The sequence below is a fragment of the Arctopsyche grandis genome, chromosome 4, assembly GCF_051622035.1.
Source record: "Arctopsyche grandis isolate Sample6627 chromosome 4, ASM5162203v2, whole genome shotgun sequence".
NCBI lineage: Eukaryota > Metazoa > Arthropoda > Insecta > Trichoptera > Hydropsychidae > Arctopsyche > Arctopsyche grandis.
In genome coordinates this window covers 36,507,675-36,532,247 of record NC_135358.1, presented here as the reverse complement: position 1 = coordinate 36,532,247, position 24,573 = coordinate 36,507,675, and positions in this window count along the sequence as shown.

Here is a 24,573-nt window from a genome sequence, read left to right as displayed (position 1 = left end):
TTTTTTTATTAATCGCCAAATTTCGAGATGCTATAAACTCAAATTTTGTGAGAAATAGGACAGGGTTGCCAATTTGTTGTAACCGTTTCAATGAAATCAGATAAATTGTCAAACTCTGATAGGAAATATCGAACTTGGAGTCAAATGTCCAAGGTCTGGCCAACAGTACAGCCGGGGACTAAACCCATGACCACACAATTGAACGCATTAAGCGCTAACCACTAATCAATGTTGCCGGAAATAGGAAAAAAATGTCCAAGTATGTTGTTTTTTATGAATGAAACAGGCAAAACAATTATATAAATTGAAACGATCGACTTTGGAGTCACATATCCAAGGTCTGGCCAGCAGCACAGCCAGAGATTGAATCCATGAACACATATTAAACGCATTACACGCTAACCATTGATCTATGTATTATATTACTGATTAAATATAAACTAACAACAATTAAATATTGTGATTAAATCAATATCCCCTGCAGAAAGCAACGAATAACCTCTGTAAAGCAAAATTTCACACACAAGACACAATTATTAGGTAAAAAAGTCTTCACCGAATAATATTTATCTTTTTGTAGTGAATAGACAGACACATTTGGAGAATTAATTGCTCATTGGGCATATCATACATACACTGTACATACATACATACGAGTCCAATTTACCATATGATTTCCGATCTGACATGACATATCTACTAGGAGAACCACTCGAACCGTCAGATAAAATCGCAAAATTCTGATTAGAAGTGATATAATATGGCTCATTCCACGCAAGAATAATAATCAACATTAGAACACCATATCAGACACGTATGTACATGCATACATGCTTCGACAAAGATTTGGTAATTTAATCACTGGTTGGCGATCACTGTCCTCTTCGATGACACTATCGAAACAACACATCTTGACGACCAATTAAATATTACTGCGAGGAGCCAGAGGCCGCACAACGGTGGACTTTGATGACGAACGATACTCAGACCCTTTCAGACTCGAATTGTTAAAGTTTCACGATAAATGGATCACCCCACGCACTATATGTATGTATGTATATCAAAGATTTTTTTCCATTCCATTTAACGATAGGCACATAATTTCCATACAAGATAAAAGCAACACAACACGACAAGTATTGCGAAAAATAACATATAATCAAATTCTATGAATAACTGCCTTACCGAATTAAAAATAAACGAATTTTTGTTATTAATCCACAAGAATAGTTGAAATATGATTTTTCCAAGGGGAATTTTATTTAATTCTCATATAAAGACAATTTAATATATTATCCCTATTAATTCAATTCAGATTCGTGTAAATACGAGTAAATACCAGTATGAGCTTTTAGTTCGCAATTTTACCGATTTAAAAATCAACACACTTCCAATTAACCCTTTTAAACGAAAACAAAAATAATGTGGCCAGAATACTATCCCAATAAACATGTTTCAATAGAAAAAACTCAATATAAAATAGTTTTAACAGTGGGAAAAAGTCCCAGGTCAAAATTCTTACTTTGGTTTGAACTGGACGACTACTTAGAGAGATTCGAAAGCTGAAAAGTACTACAAATGAAAGATAAAATACCCAATTATAGATTCCAATATTCATTCTGAACAGGAAATTGACAGATTTAGAGACATCAACCGAACAACACCAAGAAATAGAAAAATCGCGCGATTTAAAAAATACATACATGTACATATATCTCCGAATCTCGAGCCAATCAACATTTTTTTATTACCAGATTCGTATTTACTGGACATAGATCTATAAGAAAAGTCATATCTAGTCTATGAACCATTTTTCGAGTCGAACAGTGTAATTCATGTAAATTTTTTGTCAGTTTCATCCATAAAACAACGGACTATTTCAAGCAGCATAGATCAGTGGTTATCGTTTAATGCTTTCAATTGTGTGGTCACGGGTTTTATCTCTGGCTTTGTTGCTCGCCAGGCCTTGGATATGTGACTCTAAGGCCGATCGTTTCCTTTCAGAGTTTGCCAATTTATCTGATTTCATTGGAAACTGTTCCAACAAATTGACAATGCTGTCCTATTTCTTGCAAAATTTAAGCTTACAGCATCTCATAATTTGTTGATATTTAAAAATACTGCAAAAATGTGTCTCTATGATCATTGTAATGTCTGATGATCGATGCTTGTAATTGGCCTTGAATAATACTTATGTACATACAATGTTGACAATATAAAAAAAAATGGATAAAATCAAAAAATAAATAAATTTCAGAATTGTGTGTACATAACTTGTGTTGTCCTCGTTGATATTTCAATGGGCTATTCGGAAATGCACTATCTTAGTTATATATTAATTAAAGTACATTTTTTTTAATTATACCATATTGTCACACGAAGGTCGAATATTCCCAGAAAGGCACGTGGCACGTGTTTTTTTTAGATAGTTTACACGTAAAAAACACGCAAAAAAATATGACACCCAGGCTTATAACAATTTTATAAACGGCGATTCTCACATTTGAATAAATATAGGGGAAACTTGTCCCTTGATGATGTGAGATATTATTTTTCACCACATTCATCGTGTTTGCGCCTTAAATACATAGACATATCCAAACACATTATGCATTGTAGGTATACAGATATTAATTACAAACCGTAAGCTTTTTATAGATAAATTGACAAACTCCAACAAGAGACATTTGATCTGGGTTTAATAAATAGTCTTCGGCGGTGGATTATTTTCAAATAAAAAACGGTTCTTCACTATTGTTAATTTCTTAGAAAACCCATGCGTTTTTGCTCTCTGGCTGTGAACACTAATGGAGCGGTCTATTGTTATTTGCAAAATAATCCGCAACTTGTCGCCCTTTATGAATAGCCATCCAGATCTTAACAGCGGCACTCGTAATCAGCGAGAATATCTTTTTTTTTCTCCGGCCGGATTTGAACTCAAAACCTCTCTACTACTCTAATCACTAGAGGTCGGAATCTAAAGGGGCCGGAAACGTGCCGCCTATTGTTCAATTGTTGTAAATGCTTTGTAAAAAAGGTTCGGGAAACCTTTAAAAATGCATTTACAATCTTTGAACAATAAACAGGAAAGAGGGTATTTTCCAGGAAACAGGGCAAACTACAAAGCTATAGAGCAAAAACAAAAGTTCACCATAAAAATGAGCAATGGTGCGCAGGGTCGCGCCGCACTAATAACTAGTCACCGGAGCCTGAGGGGGCCGTGTATTGTTCAAAGGTTGTAAATGCATTGTTAAAGGTTTGCCGAACAATGGATAGCACTGTGACTATCCTACCTCTAGTAATAACACACTTAAAAGTGCGGCACGGGATGCGTATGTGGACTCCAACGGTGAGAGGCGTGTTTTCAAGGGATTATTGATTATTTTCATTTCAAATTAGCCTCTTTTCAATGCCAATTTGAATTGAAATAGGTTTAATTGAAAAAGGGTCAATTTGAAATGAAAAGGAGTCAATTTGGAATGAAAAACCTATATTATTTGACAAGTTTCTCTTACATTTGTTCAAATATGAGAATCACCGTTTTCACTCGCTGTCAAACCTGTCAATACATAAATAATATATCACCGAAAACACTCCAGGGGGTGAGGGATGCGGTGGTTCAGATTCGGCGTACTAGAGTACGTCGAAAACCCTTAAACCCCTCGCGCAAACATTATTGGTCGTGAAAGCAGGCTTCTTGGTTCGATGCATATTGTCTTAATTATACAAATTCAATCACAGATATATGTAGGATATCGTCAATTGTCGATACGTTTGCCATAGTCGCATAAATAAGATGGTAACGAAGGATGCAGTGCATAGACCAATTGCAACCGGTCGTTGGGTTGATGAATATGCGCAAAGTGCACTCACCGCGTATGACATCTCAATATAGTGGTCGCCCTGTTGCATTGTGCAATAAGTTGTGGGCACTCGCTCTCGCATGATGTGATTCATTTCCAGGTGCTGAGACTCGTTGCAAAGTTGCACCGCCACCCACGCAATCGAATCGAGTCGATCGGGTGCATGTGCAACGTCGGGGATGACCGGATGTGCAGCTCGCATCCATCGTGAGATGATCCTCACCATCGCAATTTGCGATGCATCGCCGATTAGTGCATTACTGATTAATATACTGTGCATACATATATCAAGCTTGTCTAGCGTTCGTATATACGTAGATATTGTAGTAAGTACGTATTATATTATTTTTATTTACTTGGATTTTAATCAAATATAATAATTAAATATGGATGCTCAATTTGAATCAATTTCTATAATGTACATAAGTACACTTTTTTCTATTTATTATAGCAAAAAAAGCCTATCGTTGGGTCTCATACTAATATAATTGGTTTGACTCGAGCTTTTTTAGGATATTGATAAAATAAGTACATATTTAATACATAATTAATCATAATAAAATAGAAAAATGTCATGTTTCTCAATTTGTTTAAACTTTAATAGAGCGCTAATTTGTTGTTATTCTATTATATTTATGTGTAGGAGAATTTTTAACCAAAAGATTGCTGTACACGTGTCTGAAGGATTCATTAAAAAAATTATTCGAAAACTTGGCCATATATCAAATAAAAATTTATCAAAAGTATCAAATTTTTATGATAAGTTGAATCGATTTGTGAATAATCTATCTATTTTTAGTGAGTTTTGAATAATTTCGATCCACAATTATTGATTTTTATTGTCGTTTTATACAAAAAATAATTAGTTTTGATTTCCAAAATTGATCAAAATATAATATTATTCGAAAATAATATTTCTATTTAGAAAATAATAGACGATAAAAACGATTAATGGGCTCGTCTCACCTGACAAAAGTATGTACATATATATGTTTGCGTCATTATTGAATTTTGTTTTATTTTTTTTTTACTAGCCTCTTCTTATTATTATTTTTAACAAACCAATTACATTAGAATCAAAATAAATAATATCAACGATATTTTACTCGTCCTTTTTTTCATCATCAACATTCACAATCATATGCCATCCACTGCTGATTAGAAATAAATTAAAGCAATTAAAAAATTCACATTTCCGTTCGGCTAAACGTCCGTCGGCCTAGTGTTCGTTCGGCCAAATGTCCGTTCCGCTGAAAATCCATCGGCCTGATGTTCGTTCGGCCAAACGTCCGTCTGCCCAGTGTCCAAATTCGGCCAAAAATGAACACACGTATTTTATAACCTTTAAGAAACATTGAAAACTCGATAAAATTGTTTTTTAAATAATAAAAAAATTGGTTTACTTAAAATTTGTTCTTCTTCTTCTTTCTCGTTTTGCTCAATGCTGAGAGTTTTGGTCATTTTTTGTCGTCTGGAATCCGTTGGACAATTCGCCTCCACTCCTCCCAGTCCTGTGCCAAATTAAATGCAGTGCTCGGAAACGATCCTTTCAGATTTATCCTGTCAGAAGCGATTTGATTTGATCTGACCATCTTGTGGGAGACCGTCCCCTTGCTCACCTTCCTTTAAGTTTCCCGGTGACTACCAGCTTTTCTTGAATCTCCACATTCTTCATGGCAAAATGGCCAAAGTAAGAAAGAATCCTTTTCCGACGTGTTGTGGAGAGTCTCTGAAACCGCCAGCTTAAAAAAGTTAGTTCTTTTGATTGTTGTTCTAGTTAAAAAATGTCTCAACACAATAAAAACACCCACAGACTGTTAAATAACGAATCTATTAAATTATATGTAGATGACCTCTTCCTGTTCTCTTCGTTTCTGTGTTTCTTGGTTTTGTATATTGATTGAACTTTTGCATAAACGTACGAATGTATTCTGTTGGCCTCATAATTAATTTTTAATTTAAAATTAACATTAAATTTTCGTTAGCGATTAAATGTCACAATACACTTCCCATATTTAAAACTGATTAGTGTTATTATTCTTCAATTATCCTCAAATGTATTACCGTACTAGCTGAACCCGGCATGCGTTTTAATGCCACAATAACGCATGCTATTCCCGTTCTCGTTCCCGTTCCCGTTCCCGTTCCCGTTCCCGTTCCCGTTCCCGTTCCCGTTCCCGTTCCCGTTCCCGTTCCCGTTCCCGTTCCCGTTCCCGTTCCCGTTCCCGTTCCCGTTCCCGTTCCCGTTCCCGTTCCTATTTGTCGGAAAAACGCAGGCAGTGAGCACATTTGAAATTATTCGATTATTTGTTTATTTTACCGTAACAACGCATGCCGCGACGCGAAAACATTTGAAATTATTGCGTTGCAATGCCACTTATTCCCGTTTCCGTTCCTGTTTTTGGCCGATTTTTTTTCACATGCATACAATAAATCCTGAAAGTTCTATCGTTCCATCGTACAATAACGCATGCAATTCCCGTTCCCGTTTCTCGATGCGTATCGATAAGTGAATGTTTCAGTTTCAAATTAATACTTAATAATCAAATTAAATTATATTAAAGTATAGGAACGCATACGTGACAGACAGACAAACATTGATTTATATACATATGTAGGATTGTTATGAGTGGTACGTAATGTACATATTTGTACGTTGGCATGCGTGCGCGCAAGTCGGTTCCCAGCGTAAACATTTCCTTAACGACACACTGGCGCTTCATACTTTCGCTTCGATAAAATCGTAATTACGAATATTATTATTAAGAGGTTTTTTTTTCACAGTAATCTTCCCGGACATGCATCGTAATCGGTTCAGTGGCTTAGGAGCCTATTCGAGACAGACAGACAGACAAACATTGATTTTTATATATATAAGAAGATTGTACGTATGTACATAAATAATATTATATTTCTAGCACTTGCACATGTACGAGTATGAACGTACATACATATATGCATAAAATGCAGTAACATAATAATGAACTAACTAGTTAAACCACACACATTAACTGACCGGAAATACGTCATTGCTATTGCGCACCAGCCGGAATGCACTTACGTTTGCAATTTCCAGTAAGTGCTCATATTATTATTCACTACTTTCCGGCAATTTCAAATTGCTAGCAAAGGCGCAAACTCCACGAACAGCACACTGTCGAGATTTTCACAGATAAATATGAAAGCAATTTGATGTGCATACATATAGTGAGGGGAGCAAGTGCAGATGTCGATGGCACTGTACGACGATGCTTCGCCGTCAGCGGGCAATAAAAATAATTCATTTGGAATAAATAAGCTAAATCATTCGCGATTGCGAAGATATGTATGTATGTACACAGTCACTGCACCAGAAGCAGGAGCAGCATCGGCGGCAGCAGGAGCCGCAGAAGCAGCAGCCGCAATTAACTTGTATCCCGGCCAGACCACTTCATTCCCGCTTGACAGGATCGATGCGGCCAATATTCAAATGCGAAGCGAAATTGCGGCCTTCAAAGGCCCCTACTCTAGGCCCCTGCCGAGAAGACAACGCCCAACCACTCGAAGATGGCCTCGGTGACGGTGTTAAATCTTGTCTACATCGACAGGACATGGGTGTAAGAGGCCGAGATACCAGAACACTATTGTTCCTTCAAAGGGACAAAAAATTCAATCACAATTATAGTCACTAATTCATATAAGCTATTGGGATTTATCTGCCGAGTTGCGAAACGCCCTTTAAGAATCCGCATACTCTGATATTCCTCTATAACAGTTTGGTTCGTCGTAATGTGGAGTATGCTTCAGTCATATGGTCTCCTTATTACCAAATCCATATAGATCATTTGGAGACAATTCAGAAGCGTTTTCTGCTGAACATGCTTTTCCTCCCGTATTCTGCGCGCGCACATTAATACGGGAGGAAAAACCTGTTCCTCTTGTTCCTGTTGTATCCTGCTCGCGCAAATTAAGTGAGAATGTACCGTTTACCATGCACCATTTTTTTTTTGATCTTTCGACTTAAGATCTTTCGATTTTCGATCTTTGCCTTCCGATGTTTGCGTTTTCTGTCATTTAACATTCTGTCAAGTCACGTAGACCCCCTTGACACATCTGTTTTGAACGAAATTAATTTTAACTTTAATACCCGATTTATCAGATGTAGAAATCTATACACCAATTTGTCATAACAACACTTCATTTAATAGTACAATCGCACGTATATGCCGTCTTTACAGTATGGATGATTATCCTGACCTTTTTGCTGACTCTTTCAGTACTTTTAGGGCTGAGGTGAAGAAGCAAATCTGTGGTTGATTTGCTTCTTCGCCTTCATTGTCTTTCATTATTTATTAATTTTAATGTTTTTGTAATTTTCTTTTTTGTTTGCTTTATATTACCATGCGGTGCTCACTGTACATGGAATATAATAGTTTCATTTATATTTTTATATTTTTAATCATTTATCCCATGAGGCTGGTTTTTTTAGATTTTTGCCAACCTATAAAGACAGACTCACTCACTTTAAGATCACAAATATGTATCATAATTATGTATGTCTCATTGCAGAAAAGTTTTTGATCTCTTACTTTTATATAATGTAGTTAAAAGTGCCTTTGATAAATCTGATTCGCCAGACATTAATTTTAATATCAATACTCGGTTTACCATATACTCAAATCTTTTTTATCCACCAAAATTTTTATAATATGTAATACTTCATTTAATAGTACAATTGCACGGATATGCCATCTTTACGATTGTATAGGTGATTGCATCAATACCAGTTAAATATTTATTTAATGAAACGATTTGCAAGTAGTAGCCTCTTAATGGCCAGTATGAGGAAATTGACTCCTATAAGCGTCGTAATAACCAAGTCCAACTGTATCTATAATAAACATAATACGACTATTAATATCGAATCGAATACAGTCACCATAATCCAATTTAACAATATTCAAACACTCCAAATCTATATTGAATCATCATCGAAACGATCTTCACCCACGACGACCCACAAATACAAATCGACCTGTACACTACCTGCGGAGAGCCACTACGGCTCGGACGAAATGTCGAATAATAAGCTATCAACGTGTCCATCAAACGGCGGCTAATTACAATGGACGATACACATGGAGCAGTGGATGAATGTTACACATTCGACATTGCCGTTGCGCAACGTGTCCCGTCCATATATCTCGCGCATGCGCACGCGTTGTGTGTTTTTTGGTCCCGCAAACATTTCACGGAGCACCGGTCGTAATTACCGGTCCTAACACCGGACCCGATTACTGCTAAATCATCGTTAATGTAATAACATGTTAGCGCCCGTAGAGCCAGGAAGTCCCTCCTCAGCGGCCACTCTTCGGCTAATTGCCGCCAGCATAAGCACCTCGCCTCGCCCAATATGGCTGCTCATCGACTGTCTATATGGCTCAATTTGAATCAGTGTCTGTCTATTGCCTTGTCTAGGTGCTTGGTGACTACTGCTTCATGTCTAGGTTTCAATTAATGGTATATTGTGTGCGCATCGTACATTGCCACAAGCAGTGCCGGCCTTACACCTGATGGCGCCCTCGGGCAATTTTTTATAAACACCCTTATAAATAACTTTCGCTTTTGGCGCTCTAATCTAAAATTTTGAATGGCTTTTGGCGCTCTAATTTTAAATTTTAAAGCGCCTTTGGCGCATCGTTCGGCGCCCTAACTTATTTGGCGCCCTCGGGCGCCGCCCGACCTAGCCACCCCCTAAAACCGGCACTGGCCACAAGGCTAGATCTTTAATCGTGGATGTTTAGTCCTTGTGTCGTGGAGCTCTTCAATGATACTAGGTTCGAAATGCGCTTTGAAGTAATACACAGAAGTCCCAGAGAGTGGAGGTTGGGGGTGGGGTTTAACCGGTAAAAATCCGGCACTACCCTGCAGTTCGAACTGTAGGGTGTCTTCTGAAGATTCACCACCTCCAGCGTAGCCAAAAAAAAAACAATAGGGGTCTTAATGCGCAATGTTCATCAACCAGCAGCACATACTAGTGATAATGCTTTATTTATTTATTGAAAAATCAACAGGCTTCAGATGTAGAAATTCATAAAAATAAAGAATAAATATAAAAAAACATCTGAGCCCAATTATAGATTTTTACAAAATACATATTATATCTAGTACATACATATAGACAAAAAAATGAAAAAGAAGAGAATAAAAATAAAATTTGACTAAATAGGACAATGCGTTAATCTAATATATAATTTCGAAAGCTACTTTGTATGTAAGTAAATATTGTTGCTTGGACAATGTTTGGGAACTTTGAAACAAGTCAAAATTTCCATGACGACATTAGTACGGGGGGCTACATCTAATATATAATTTCAAAAGAGACTTTGTAAGTTTGTAACTATAGTTGGTTGGAAATCGAAAGCAAGTCAGTTTCTATGACGATTTTATTGGTTGAATATATATTTTTTTTCGATTCAAATAAATTTAATAAAATGTTTACTATTAGATTGGCCATGTTTAAGCGGTTTATACATATTACAAATACCGAGCGAAACCGGGTAAAAACACTAGTTAAACATAAAGTGATATAATATAATTGGATAAACATAAAGTCATATAATATAATTGGATAAACATTAAGTGATATAATATAATTGGACAAAGAATATATAATAGAAATATAAATAGAAATGGATCAATCAATCAAGACTGTCCTGATGGCAGTCCTGAATTGATGTAAGGAAATACCGAATAGATCAACCTCATTAAGCTCCCCGCTAAGCACACGATAAACACGCTGTAGATAGGAATATTTTAAGGAATTGGTTTTGAAAGGATTAAGTGAAAAAAAGTGATCACGGGTTCAATCCCACTGGTTGCTGCTGGCCAGACCTTGGATATGTGACTCCAGGTCGATTGTTTCCTATCAGAGTTTGCCAATGTATCTGATTCTCATAGAAACTTTTCCAACAAACCTTTATCCATTTTCTCGCAAAATTTCGAGTTTTTCAACATCTTGAATTTCACTGATTTATATAAATATTGCAATTTTTTCCATAGATGTCTCTATGGATCGATGTTTGTATTTACCTTGTTTAATACTTACAATACTTCTGTACAATGTTTGACCATAAATTTCGTGTTTAATGTAAGCATATGGGTGTATACCTGTATACATAATTAATAACTCTTAATCTGTATACCACACGCGTCGCATTGGAGCAATCTGTTAAGACGAGTGTGCATGATTGATTGAAATAAAATAAAATTTAAATAATATTGAATGAGGTTATTGCGTCTGCTATCTTAGAATCTGGTTCCATAATATGAAGTCCCAGGTAAGTGACACACTCTGAAAATCGAAAGAGTTCAGAAAAAATTCCTCTACCCTCTATATATGTACTATACATATATGAGGAATTTTGGCTACTACCCCCTTCCGTATCTCAGTGAATTTTTACAGGAATGTGTGGGTCTCTTATCGGAATAATATGCTTCTTCTGAAAAGTATTAAGAGGTAAAATTTGCAATTCAACTTTTTTCTGAATAAAAGCTACTCCAATTTAATTTCTGTTTATCTTATGCAACCACCATTATTTTTTTTCTCTTTTAAAGACACTTTATTACATGATAGCAAACAGTAAACATGTAAATAACAACGGAACTTGAAATCATTTTCTTCGATATTGAAATTCTATTCAGGGAATCTTATAATCTACATACATATATGTACCCATATTACATATAAATGGTGACCGGTAAAATGCACTCGAGATAGTTGCACTCTCGAGACATCCAAACTTTCAAAGTTTCTCAAAAATAACTAAAGCAATATAATTCCTCAAAAAAGCGTCACGGGGTATTTTTATGTTATCCGAAGGTGCTAATCTTTTTTTATGGAATTCCTTGGTTCTTAAGTTCTTTGTGAGCGCCTTTGAAAATTACGACTTCTCGAAACTGCGCTACTATTCAGTGCATCTTTCCGGGAACCATTATAAATATAGGACATCTTCTGGTAATATACGTATAAACATACATACATAAGAATGTGAATTCTGGTAATATACTTCACATTTATAAGAATATGACTTCTCATACATAAGAATGTGAAGTCGTTAAAAAACTTCACAATTGATCGAGACAATTTTATTAATTCTTAAATATTAACTAATTAATTTATGTATGTTTCGCCTTGTGAATACCTACTGCGTTGAAGATTTCGTTTATAAAAATATATATAATTTCATTTGAAAGAAACTTAAATAAATTGAGCTACAATTGATTGCTACTATTTCAATTTGAACTTTACTTTTTATAATATCGCTTTTAAAGCTAGCTACAGCATCCGCTTCCTGGAATACTTAAATATCATCGCCTCCACTAAAAAATTAGTGTTGTTCAAATACAGTAATATAATACGAACTAACTTAGCACGTATTGAAATTTTAATGTAATTTTCATTTATTTGAAAAAAATGAATTGTTTTTATATGCTTTTGTTTTATTTTTCTTTTCGAACATTTTCCTTCTAACTGTCGAACTTATGCAAAACTCTAATTTTATTGGAGTGATTTGTTTGAATATAAGGTAAATAAAAATGAATTCTTAATCATTTAAGTATAAAATGATACCTAATAATAACACACCTACATAAATCAGTTAATTTGTGTACGTTTTTCCAACTTTGATTGACTACTGTTTCAATTGAAAACTGACTACTGTTTTTTTTAAACAGCATCAACGTGTCTTCAGCCATAATGAATTCTATTTATTTTAAATCGTACCAGTATATTTTGCAGAATATCTTAGACGGTCACTTGTCCCGGTCGACAGACCCCTCGTGTTTTATTTTATATTATATTGAAAGTTCGGTTCCCAGGGGTTGGCTGGTTTGGATTTATATTCAATCAGTGGCTCAGATAAGGCTGTCAGTCGTTCCTAAAAGCATCTGTCGGCTCGGGCGACTTCTGTAAGAGCGCAAATACCTCCCCAGAGAGCACGTAGCAGAGCCTGCGTCTCGAAAAATATGAATTTCAATTAGAAAATATATCAATCCACGTCTCGATCCAATTCAGATCCAAAATGCTCAGTTTAAATATTAGGTATATGAAAAAAAAGCAACATAAGCGCGGGAACGAGCGCGTGAATCTTAATCGCGTTTTGATTTATTCTGATTGATTCGAACGGTCAAGGGGTTAAAAGTGTCCGTCGTGAGAGATCTCTTAAACGATTTTTTCTCATCAATCACAAGTACGTGAAAATTATTAATAAGCGCGGCGAATTTGAAATTTACACCGAGGGAAATGGACGTGCGTGCATTTGTATGTACATTTGTACGAACTGGCACTGATTTTCATCTGGGTCTAATATCAGGATGCGGCTTATGGGTTGATTTAGTCATCGGGTTTTTCTAATGGTAACGATGGTCGTTCGTCAGCGGAAAAAGCTCGGCAATAAATTTGCTTTAAGTGCGCTCGGCCCCACCCGACGTATACTGCTGAAGATGTCAATTATTTTTTGCATACGCGATCGACGAGAGGGACGGGAGGGCCTCTCGTATTTATGAGGGCGGCACACTCTTCTTTTTTCCCCCGGCGCACTTGTCCAAATTAAATAAATGGCCCAGTTAGCATAAGTCGGGCCCTCCAACAACGATGCCTTATGTTTAAGTTATTATTGCGCTTTCACGAATTCGTTCGCATAATAAGTAACAAATATGTGACTTACTGAATGGAAAATTTTGTCGGTAACAAAATTTCAGATGAGTATTTTCATTTTTATTAAAACCAAATCATTGTAAAAGTTTGGCTTTGCAAACATGTCACATGATATAATTTTTTTACCGCCATCTATATAACAAATTAAAAAGTTTCAAAATAATTTGTTTAATAACCTCATTATTTATTTAACAATTACTAGCGTGATTTAAATCAAATTTAAATATTTTAAATTAAACAATAAATTATCAAACGTCTTATAAAACTTATTTTGGTAATTTTTTAATAACAAAAAAAAATATTTTGAAAGCTTTTAGTTTTATTGCATAGATGTCACTTAAAAGAAAAGTATTTTTATTATTGATATTTCATTTTGAACTAATTTAAAATCTAAATAAATGATTATTTAGCATTTGAATTAAAGTGATAAATTGTAAAACGTGTTTTTTTCATACATTTTTGGATTAAATTTCGTGAATTTTATAAATTTATATATTTTTTAAGTAAAAATTATAATAATCGGCAAAAATTATATTCATGATATAAAAATATTGAAATAATATATTTTTCTGTTTTAATTACATCAGAAATAAGCCACTGCAAATAAAAACGCATTTTCCACAGAGCTTCTTTGCCGTGTCGATTACGGAGCACTTTTTCTTTTTAATAATTAAATTTTCCATTAAAAATTGCTCATATACAAGTTGCTTGTACGCTTATACGCTCCATATTTTATTCAATTTGTCACGTTATTTATTTAAATGCGCCGTTCGTGAAAAGTTTAACAAATTTTCCACCAACATAATTTTTGTAAACACTACACGTATGTATGTATGTATGTATGTAGTGGTTTAGATCCCCATTTACCTATTCGAATATGTACATATGTATGTCCATAATATTAAAATCAAATGTTGAATTACGCACTTTTCTATAGGTCAACGATGGAATTCTTCTATCGATTAAGAACTCAATTCTTTCGAAAATAAGGGCGAATTGCGGTCGAAGGGAAGAGAGGGGGGGGGCAACACTTTCAAACACCCCTTCAGCGACATAATTTTTCGCAAACAAGCACGCAACTCGTTTTTGACGAAGTTTGCGTTCCAGTTCGGTTCGCAGTGGGCCAAGCCGATGGGTCACAATGCAATAATGCAATCGAATATTAGGATCGCAATAAATCATATTTACTGTGTGGCACTTTCATTTCACGAGTCGATTGTTCACATTAATCGAATGTGATATTAAGCCGGCAGTTTGTGATATTTATAGAATCTTTTTCTAGTGTGTGAGCCTTGAATGCGAGAAATGAGCAAGGGCACACATGTCTCCGAAACGGCTGTTACTCGACGAATGATTAATTGTTCAATAGTAATTGTCAGTAATAAATTAAATTTATATCTAATTGATTTTGATGGATTATTATGTGCGAGATTAATAATTCATTTCTGTTAAACACCCTGTGTTTGATGTATTGATAAAATGTTTTAATTGGATATAATAAAAAAACACCATTGAAATTAATTTAAATCGATGCTTAAAATTATCACACATTCAGTGTTGAGTTTGTGTTCATTGAATGATATTAGGAAACATTTTATATCCTGTCTAAATCGTGGCAAACAATCTTGATGTTTTTGGGAAAGGTTTGATGTGTTTCATGATAGTTTGATCTGAATTGACTGTAACCGGCTAAGATTTAGTTTCATTATTAATTAACGATGCTTTGGTTCATTTTGTGATATATGTATACTTACTGATTTGTATAAAATGCTGCACACAAAAATTCTCGAGAATTAAATAAAAGGAATTTTATTTAATTCTCATATAAAGACAATTTAATATATTATCCCTATTAATTCAATTCAGATTCGTGTAAATACGAGTAAATACTAATACGAGCTTTTAGTTAGCAATTTTACCGATTTAAAATTCAGCACACTTCCAACTAACCATTTTAAACGAAAACAAAAAATAGATTGGCCAGAACACTATCCCAATAGAAAATACTCAATATAAAATAGTAGTGTGGCTAGAACACTATCCCAATAAACATGCTTCAATAGAAAGTACTCAATATAAAATAGTATTAACAGGTGGAAAAAATTTGAAGTGAAAGTACGTACTTTTGACTTTTGATTTGAACTGGACGACTACTTAGAGAGATTTGAAACCTGAAAAGTACTACAAATGAAAGATAAGATACCCAACTATAGATTTCAATATTCATTTTAAACAGGAAATTGATAGATTTTGAGACATCGACCGAACAACACCAAGATATATAAAAATCGCGCGATTTAAAAAACACATATATCTCCGAATTTCGAGCCAATCAACATTTTTTATTACCAGATTCGTGTTTACTGGGCATAGATCTATAAGAAAAGTCATATCTCGTCTCTGAACCATTTTTCTTGTCGAACAGTGTAATTTTTGGTTATCAGCACAATCAGTTTGTTTTCAACTTTTGTGGACTGAAGTTCGGTGGTTTTGGTCATTTCTTTGATTTGTGTATATTTATTGTGATTGTGATGAGAATTTAAATTTGTCGATTCGTTAACTTTTATTATTATGTTTTAACATTTATGTATTTTTTAATTTTTGTAATCATCAAATCTTCATTTCGTGTTAAAGGCGAGCTATTTTTAAATACTCGTATAATACTCTTATTAAATTTACAGACCAAGTGGCAACTGATATTTGTTTACATATCTACATATGTACATATGTATATATATTTGTGTATAAGTATACATAATGTAATAAATTGTTTGTAATTATTGATTATTTTTTTCCATTTGATTTTTGATTATTTTATTCCACGTCTTTTTGTCATTAAATCGCGAATTTTTCGATACGTATTAGTTATACGGGCTCAACCGATCGTTCATTATACACACTGACACAAACTAATAAGTTTTTATTTATAACTAGAGCCCGGAATCTGAAGGGGCCGGAAACGTGCCGCCTATTGCTCAATTGTTGTAAATGCTTTGTAAAAAAGGTTCGGCAAACCTTTAACAATGCATTTACAATCTTTGAACAATAAACAGCCCCTTCAGATTCCGGGCTCTATTTATAACTAGCTGAACCCCGGCATGCGTTTCAATGCCACTATAACTCATGCAATTCCCGTTCCCGTTCCCATTCTCGTTCTTGTTCTCGTTCCCGTTCCCATTTGTCGGAAAAACGCAGGCAGCGAACACATTTTAAATTATTGCGTTGCAATGACACTCATTCCCGTTTCCGTTCCCGTTATTTTTTCACAGTAACCTTCCCGGACATGCATCCAACAAATCCTGAAAGTTCCATCGTAATCGGTTCAGTGGTTTAGGAGCTTATTCGAGACACACACACACACACACACACACACACACACACACACACACACACACACAGACATTCATTTTTATATACATATATATAGATTATTATCCATTTAGTATTTCTTGTAAGCATTTACGATGTATTTCTTAAATTTTCTACTAAAATAAAAATAAAAAAACCCGGCTTCTTCTACATTTTATAAACAGACCTTAAATGGAATGGCTTGTGATATGGTACCGTTCTTTCTTTACTTTGATCAAATTTGATTACTTATAAGATGAGTAATATTTTGCGTGTATCGCTGCGGGCAGCTGAGGTCATTAAGGTGTCGGTGGAGGGTTGAAAGGGTGGGTGGGCAGTTGGGGGGTGGCAGTCGCCTGTGGGCAGCCGCGAAGCTCGGGTGCCTCGCAATAACCGCATGAGCCGGCGGCCGCGGCCCCAGCCGCCCTCACACATGCATCTACTGGCTCCAGCACCCTCGGCCACCTACCAGCTCACCCCGGTCTGGGAGAGGGTCGTCAGGACCAGGAGACTCCCGGCAGAGGTCGACCTGACCCAAGTCTTCACCGCGCTGAAGCACCGCCTTCGAGACCCAGAACCTCCAGTGCGCCAGCACGCCCTCAGAGTCCTCGTAGACCTAGTACCGGTGGTCCAACCACTCGATGTCCAAGTATCTCCCCTGCTTGCAGACCTCCTCCTCAACTTGGGTCACTCCGCGCCGGCGATTCGACAGGGAGCCCTCGACGCTCTCAACTCCTATCTCACCTACAGCGAAACCAAACAGCTGATCCTAGCCGAAATATGCGCAAAATGCCTCAAAACTACACCGATCAACGACAAAACCCAAGAAGACACCACGGTAGGACTAGTACTGGCATTGCCTGCTCTTCTTTTAACGGTGTTGAGATTCTCGGAAAATCCCTCGCAGTCCATTTATACGGTGATAGAATCACTCTCGTCAATGCTGCTTCAAGTCAACTACCAACACATCGCAATGAGATCACTGCTAAAGATCAAAGAAAATATTGGCTCAAACGAATTCGACGCACACATGGACAGCTTGGATCCGACGTTGTCTCAAAACTTTTCGCTTTTGAACGATGACTTCGATCAATCGCAAAATTACAGCCCTGAGAACAAATTGATGGTTCAAAGCAGCGAAGATGTGCCGGATGAAAACGAAACGACTATCACTGTAGACGTGGACAATTCCGACAACGTGCCCAATGGAAAGATCATATTGGAAACTGAGTTCACTTTCGATTCCGACACTGCGATCACCATGACTATCTTAGAAGAAGACGTGAAGAAGAGCATGGCTGCCGAAAGCGAGGACGACTCATTCGACTATACGACTTACAATAAGAGTTTAGTTAAGGTTTTAACCGACAGTGAGCACGAAGAGTACGACGCGATGAGAAGAACTCCGAGACGCGTGCGATTCGGAGGGGAAGTTGTCAAAATGAGAACTCCAGACAGTGACAATGTGCACAATAGTGAAGACGACGATCCGTCGAAGAACACCGGCTACAGAGATCAAGAAGATCTAATGGAAAGCACGTCGCCGAGGAGAAGAAAGTCGCGTAGTATGATACCCTTGCCCACGATACCCATCAGAAGTCTTCCCAAGTACAGAAAACACCACTTGGAACCGCTGAGCTTGAACGACAGGCAAAAGTCGAAGTCCCTCAACGACTTGTCGGAATACTGTAGGTTGCACTTCAAAACTACCCCGACTGCGTTTAATGACGATGAGGTCAGAGTGAATTCCGTGAGACGTATGAGTCACGATGAAAGCGCACCGTCCCCTCATCATTTGGCTGTTCAAAATGGGATCGACGCACTCAGCACAGAGCCCAGAAGTCCGATATTGTCGCCGAGAAGAGTTCCTAAGAAGACGCACAAGAAGAGTATGGTTCAGAGGGTGTTTGTCCAAGACGATTTGTCTTCCAGCCAATCGGGGAATAGTTCTACGGGCTCTGGATCCAGCAGCGATAATACTGGTGATGATTACGTTCCTGAAAACGAGCAGACTTTGGACGAAGACGCCTATAAAGATCTTTATAGAGGGGTGAGTTTTGTTTTATATCGTTTTTAAATATGTTACTCTCTTTAAAAAAAATGTGTAACAAAGTCAGCTTTCGTGGACAGCTTATTGTTTTGGATTTTAATGAGAAAACATCGTATTCATCTTTAAACAACACATAAAATTCTCTGCAATATCAGCTCTCTTATCCTTCCTGGACATTCTGTTAAGGAACGACTCTGGTCAGTACGATGTATTCTTGTCATATGTCTGAGAATTAGAATCTTCATCTCAGGCATACTTCAGAAAATCACTATTTTATGCGCAATTCAATGTGAAAGATCTTCAAATTTTATATAATCTTTTCATATCTGTCACCCTAATTGCATAACTTTGCATATTTATATGTATGTACATACATAATTAAACTGAGCAACAAAAATAAAATATCGAGAAGATAATTAACTAAATTCAATCGTTACTAAATTCGACCAATTAAATCCGAATATTTCAATGCTTTTATTGTAGCATTTAAAAAAATGCGCATTTTATACAGATTTTGAACTTTTGCAGTCTTTAACTCAAAACCTAGAATTTCTGTGCCAAAATTGAATATTGAAATCAACAGTTGGATGTTTTTTTCTTTTTATTGCTTTAAAATACTTATAATTAATTATCTAGTGAATTTATGAAAGTCAAAATATACTTTTTTCTTGCACATTTTATGAGCTTATTTCGCAATTTTTTCACTTGGCCGTGTTTATAAGAATTAATTTTATATTTATTTTTTATTATCTAAACGCACTAATTAATACGAGCGGTAAATTAATTTAAATTGAGTTAAAAATGTGGTTGTATGCATGTGTCAAGAGCGAGATAAAGAATGGAGAGCGCATCACTCCATCTTACTCACTCACGCTCACTTTCGAGTGATAAGCATCCCGCCTAGAACATTTCATATTGTAATTTAAAATCATTTACCGCTTGGATCGTTAGGTTCAGATAAAACAAAATTGAAAAGCCCTTATAAACATAGTGAAATATAGAAATGGTCCAATAAATGCATGATAACTCGAGAAAAAAAGTGTAAGAAAAATAATGTTTTTGACTTTTAAAATTCGTTAGATAATTATTTATACGTATTTTAAGGCAATAATAAATCACAATCAAAAGAAAAAACATATGATTATTGATTAAAATACTCATTTTTAACAATGCATTGTAGATTTTGACTTGTGCATTGTGAAAAGTTGTGAATTTCTTTAAACGCTCATAGCTCATAAACATGATGTAAATATCAAAATTCATTGTCCTATTCGAATTTAATATGTTTGGTAAAGATAAGTCTCCACTCCGGTATTTAAAAAACGTGATTTTTTTGTGTTATTAATACACTTATTGAAATCCTCCTTTTTTCTACTTTTGAACCTCTCCTAAACTACAACAGATTTATCTTGACTGTTTATTCCAACCCCTTCTGTACTCTTCGATATCCCAAAGCTCCATATAGTGCATACATAGCAATAAAAAACCATAATTCAAAGAAATTATTAAGGTCAAGTTAGATTGATCGAACTTCCTTCGATGCCTTACAATACATAGAACCAATACCACTTTTCAACAAAAATCAATGTGAGTAATCGCAAAGGTTCACCATTCAAATATTAAGAATCAAATAGTCGAACAAATAAGTTATTGACACAAGTTCTATCGTCCATTATATACACGTGACCAATCGTATAATGGGCCACTTAAACTGACCGATCGAATCATTCAAAAGCATACAAAGAAAGTGTGGCAAATTGTAACCCATTCAAATCGAAGAAGTCAAACTGCGTATCGCACAACAAGTAAATACGGACCACGTGGTAGGGTTGTTTTGACACATCACCACCGCGACCCACCCACCACCCCCTGATTGATCACCCATCAGTTCGGTGAAGTGGCCTTCGGGTGCAAACGTGTGTCGGTTGAGTGTGACGCGAAAATTTGTTTTTTCGGAATTGCACCTAATATGTATATATTCCGAGTATCGACTCGGTCCGGCGAATCGGGTTAATTGCGGCGATCTCGACCGGGGGTGGGGGTGGGTGAGGTTTCTTTATAGGGGCAGGTGGGTGTTGCGTGACCGCCGCAACTGGGTTATCTGCCACGAGTCGTGTATAAGGGTAGGTGGATTTTCAGCCACCCTTGTGGTAAAGTACCCCTAGGAGCCCCTCGAAGGCGTCGCAAAACCGGACAATTGCCGGCACACTTACCGAACGACGGTTTCCGTGGAAAAAAAACCGGCTGAAAAATATCGGGTGTCAACTGTTACGTTGGTTCGGGCTCTTGTGCCTTTCGCTTTGAATTATGTATGCTGGCTTGAATTTTCGGCTGTTGTTTGCCGTTTATATGTAGCTCCTGTGTGGGGTAACGATGAGAATTCCGCTCGGGAAAATCGGGGTCAGTTTTCATTCCTCTGATTTATTTTTAAGGCTGGAAAAACGTTCGAAAGCATCTTGATGGACGAATTTGAAGAAATCAGGTTTATGCTCGTATGTTCTGTTTTAATTTATTGTGAAAAATTCTTTCTTGATTTGATCTATGTACGTATGTACATATGGAGTTGTGGTTGACGATACTAGCCTATATGAGATTTTTTGATGTTCGTTACTTTATGATTTTTTTTTCGTGCAATATAAAAGCGAAATTGTAAAATGTAATAATTGCAAACAATAGCACAGCATTGCTTCTATTAGCTGATATTATTAAATGTAGTAATTTTGGTTTTGTATTATTAAAGAAAAATGCGTAAGTTTCGGAAAAAATTATTCGTATGTGTTTCTTTTCATTAGGTCAAACTTTTTATTTATGTAAATTGAACGTATTGCTCTAAAAATGATTTCTATAATATATTTTGACCTTACCTTGTATAAAGAAATTTCATTTCATTGATATTTGCAGTCTCATGGTCTTATTTTTTCCTGTTATCGAATTTATGCAAAAAATTTCTTCTACATAAATTGGTGATCGTTTAATTATAATTATATTTTATGTATCCAATGGCTTAACATCACGTTAATCCAATTGCTACAAATAAGTCGTTATAGAAAACGTTCATTAAATTCTTATTTTCATTCTTATTTCTTGTTTATGTACAATTTTCTTCAATAATAATAATCAGAATTTCTGAAATGATTATTACACTATATATGTAACTTTGAACTAAAATTATGTACATCTACGTATATAAATTGAATAAACTTAAGGCTTCATACATCAAATAAATCGTCTTCATTAACAAAAATCCTTAGATTAAGCCCTGGTTTTATAACCTTTACGTTTATGGTCTTCCCTACTTCTTTCATATATGTAGGTACATACATACATATATACTGCGTCATACAAAAATCTTTTTCATTTTATGTTTCTTCTCACTACATTAAAAAGACTACCCTTTACGCAATGGATTTTATGTAGCATTTAACGCATATGAATACCTTTGATATAATATTAGTATTAAAATAAATATTTTTTGTCAATTTATACCGATGAAAAAATTTATGGTGTATAGATAATGATCGCTTTGGTACCAATGTAGTGAGTACAAATTTTTGTTATCTAACAAATCGTTCGATAAATTTACATGCACTGTAAAAAATATGTTAAAATAACGGCGTATCGATGTAAATTTTGACATTAAACATAGGCGGGTCACTTAGTGGAACATACATATAAACAACTTTCAGTGCGAGTAACTAGAATTTGATATTCAAACGGCCGAACAGTCTGGAAAGATCGTGCGATATGGTCAAAATATTTCGGTCAGGTAGCCCGTGATAATAACACACGGTTTCGTAATAAATTTATACCATTCGCGAGATTGCCATCTGAGACGTTTACCAAAACTCATATTCGGGCCACCCCATAAACTCGGTCGCGATTTTTTTTTTCAATGCGAATGTACATATTTGTTCGATTTTTCAGGGTGATGAGAGAGCCATGGCGCAGGTTTTGGAGAGGCTCCATAAGGAAGTGAGCTCGTCTGCAGCGTCCATGGCGGCCGTGGAGCCCCAGCTGGGGGGACTTATGGCGAGATTGGCTTCTGTGGGGCCCCGGGGGCGCGCTGGAGCCGCTTCGGGGGCGCTCCTTCGAGTCATCGTCAGGGGGGCGCGTGTTCCCGCGTTGCGATCCGCAATGCCAAGACTTGCAGCCGCCATTGCAGCTCAACCAACTCGTGCCCCTTCACTTGTGGGACTTTTGGTGAGGAGGCTTCCAGCTCAGGATATCGTCCAGCTACTTCTTGACCAGTCTAGCCAACATTGGAAAAGCTCCAAGGTATTATATGTACAGTGGTGTTTTTTAAATCACTTATGTATGTAGTTCTTCAACGAAATATTTAAGTACCTATTTACATATGCATATTTTTATTTTATTTTACATACATACATATATACATATATACCAGGAAGGCATAACAGGTAAACCCCAATGCGCCTTCCTGGCCAATTACAAACAATGCAGCATTTTTATTACCCAAGTCAATGAATTACGAGACATTGAAAACTCGTAATCAATGAGACATCTATGAATTGTACATATGTACATTTTGTTTTATTTTATTTTATTTTATTTATTGAAAAATCAACAGACAACAAGATGTAGAAATGCATAAAAACACATATATAACATCCGAGTCCAATTAAAGATTTTTACAAAGATAAACAAATGAAAAAGATAAATGCAAGATAAACAAATGAAAAGAAAAATAATAAAAGCTATAACATGACTAAATAGCACATTGCATAACTCAACTAAAGTGTCAAAATATTGGAAAAGGGTTATAAAATAGAATAGAAGAAGAAATCTTGATCAATCGGTCAAGATTCTCTTGATGTTAGTCCTGAATTGATGTAGGGAAATACCGAATAGATCAACCTCATTCAGCTCCCCGTTAAACATACGATAAACACGCTGCAGATAAGAATATTTTTGGGAATTAGTATTGAAAGGATTAAGTGAAAAGAGTGCAACGTGTCTAGAATACCTAACTGGGATACTGAAATCAACCTTACTCAGTAAATCAGAACAATCGAGGAAACCATTTATGAGCTTAAAGTAGAATGTAGCATCAGTAAGTCGTCGCCTGACAGAAAGATTGTTAAAAGATAGGATTTTTAAAATATCGGGAACAGTAGAATGGGTATAGGTAGGAAAAAGGTAGCGTAAGGATTTAATAAATTTAAGTTGGACTTTTTCAATACAATTAATATGGTATAAATAAAAAGGTGACCAGATAATTGAGGCAAATTCAAGGTGAGACCTTACAAAGGAAAAATAAAGTAATTTAAGTACATAAGGATCATTAAAGGGTTTTGTTGAGCGGAGTAGGAATCCAAGAGATTTAAATGCTTTGTTGGTAATGAAGGAAATATGTTCAAAGACATCGAGTTTATTATTGAGTATTACACCAAGATCCTCAATAGAAGATGATGTGTTTAGAATTAAATGGTTTAATTGATAGTGATAGGTGATAATAGACTTATTTCTAGTCCAATTTAAAATAGAGCATTTTTCTAGATTAATAAAAAGGTCGTTGTTCAAACAATATATAGAAAATACATATATAATACATTTTATTGTACATTAATCATACTCAAATAGTGGTGACATAGTAG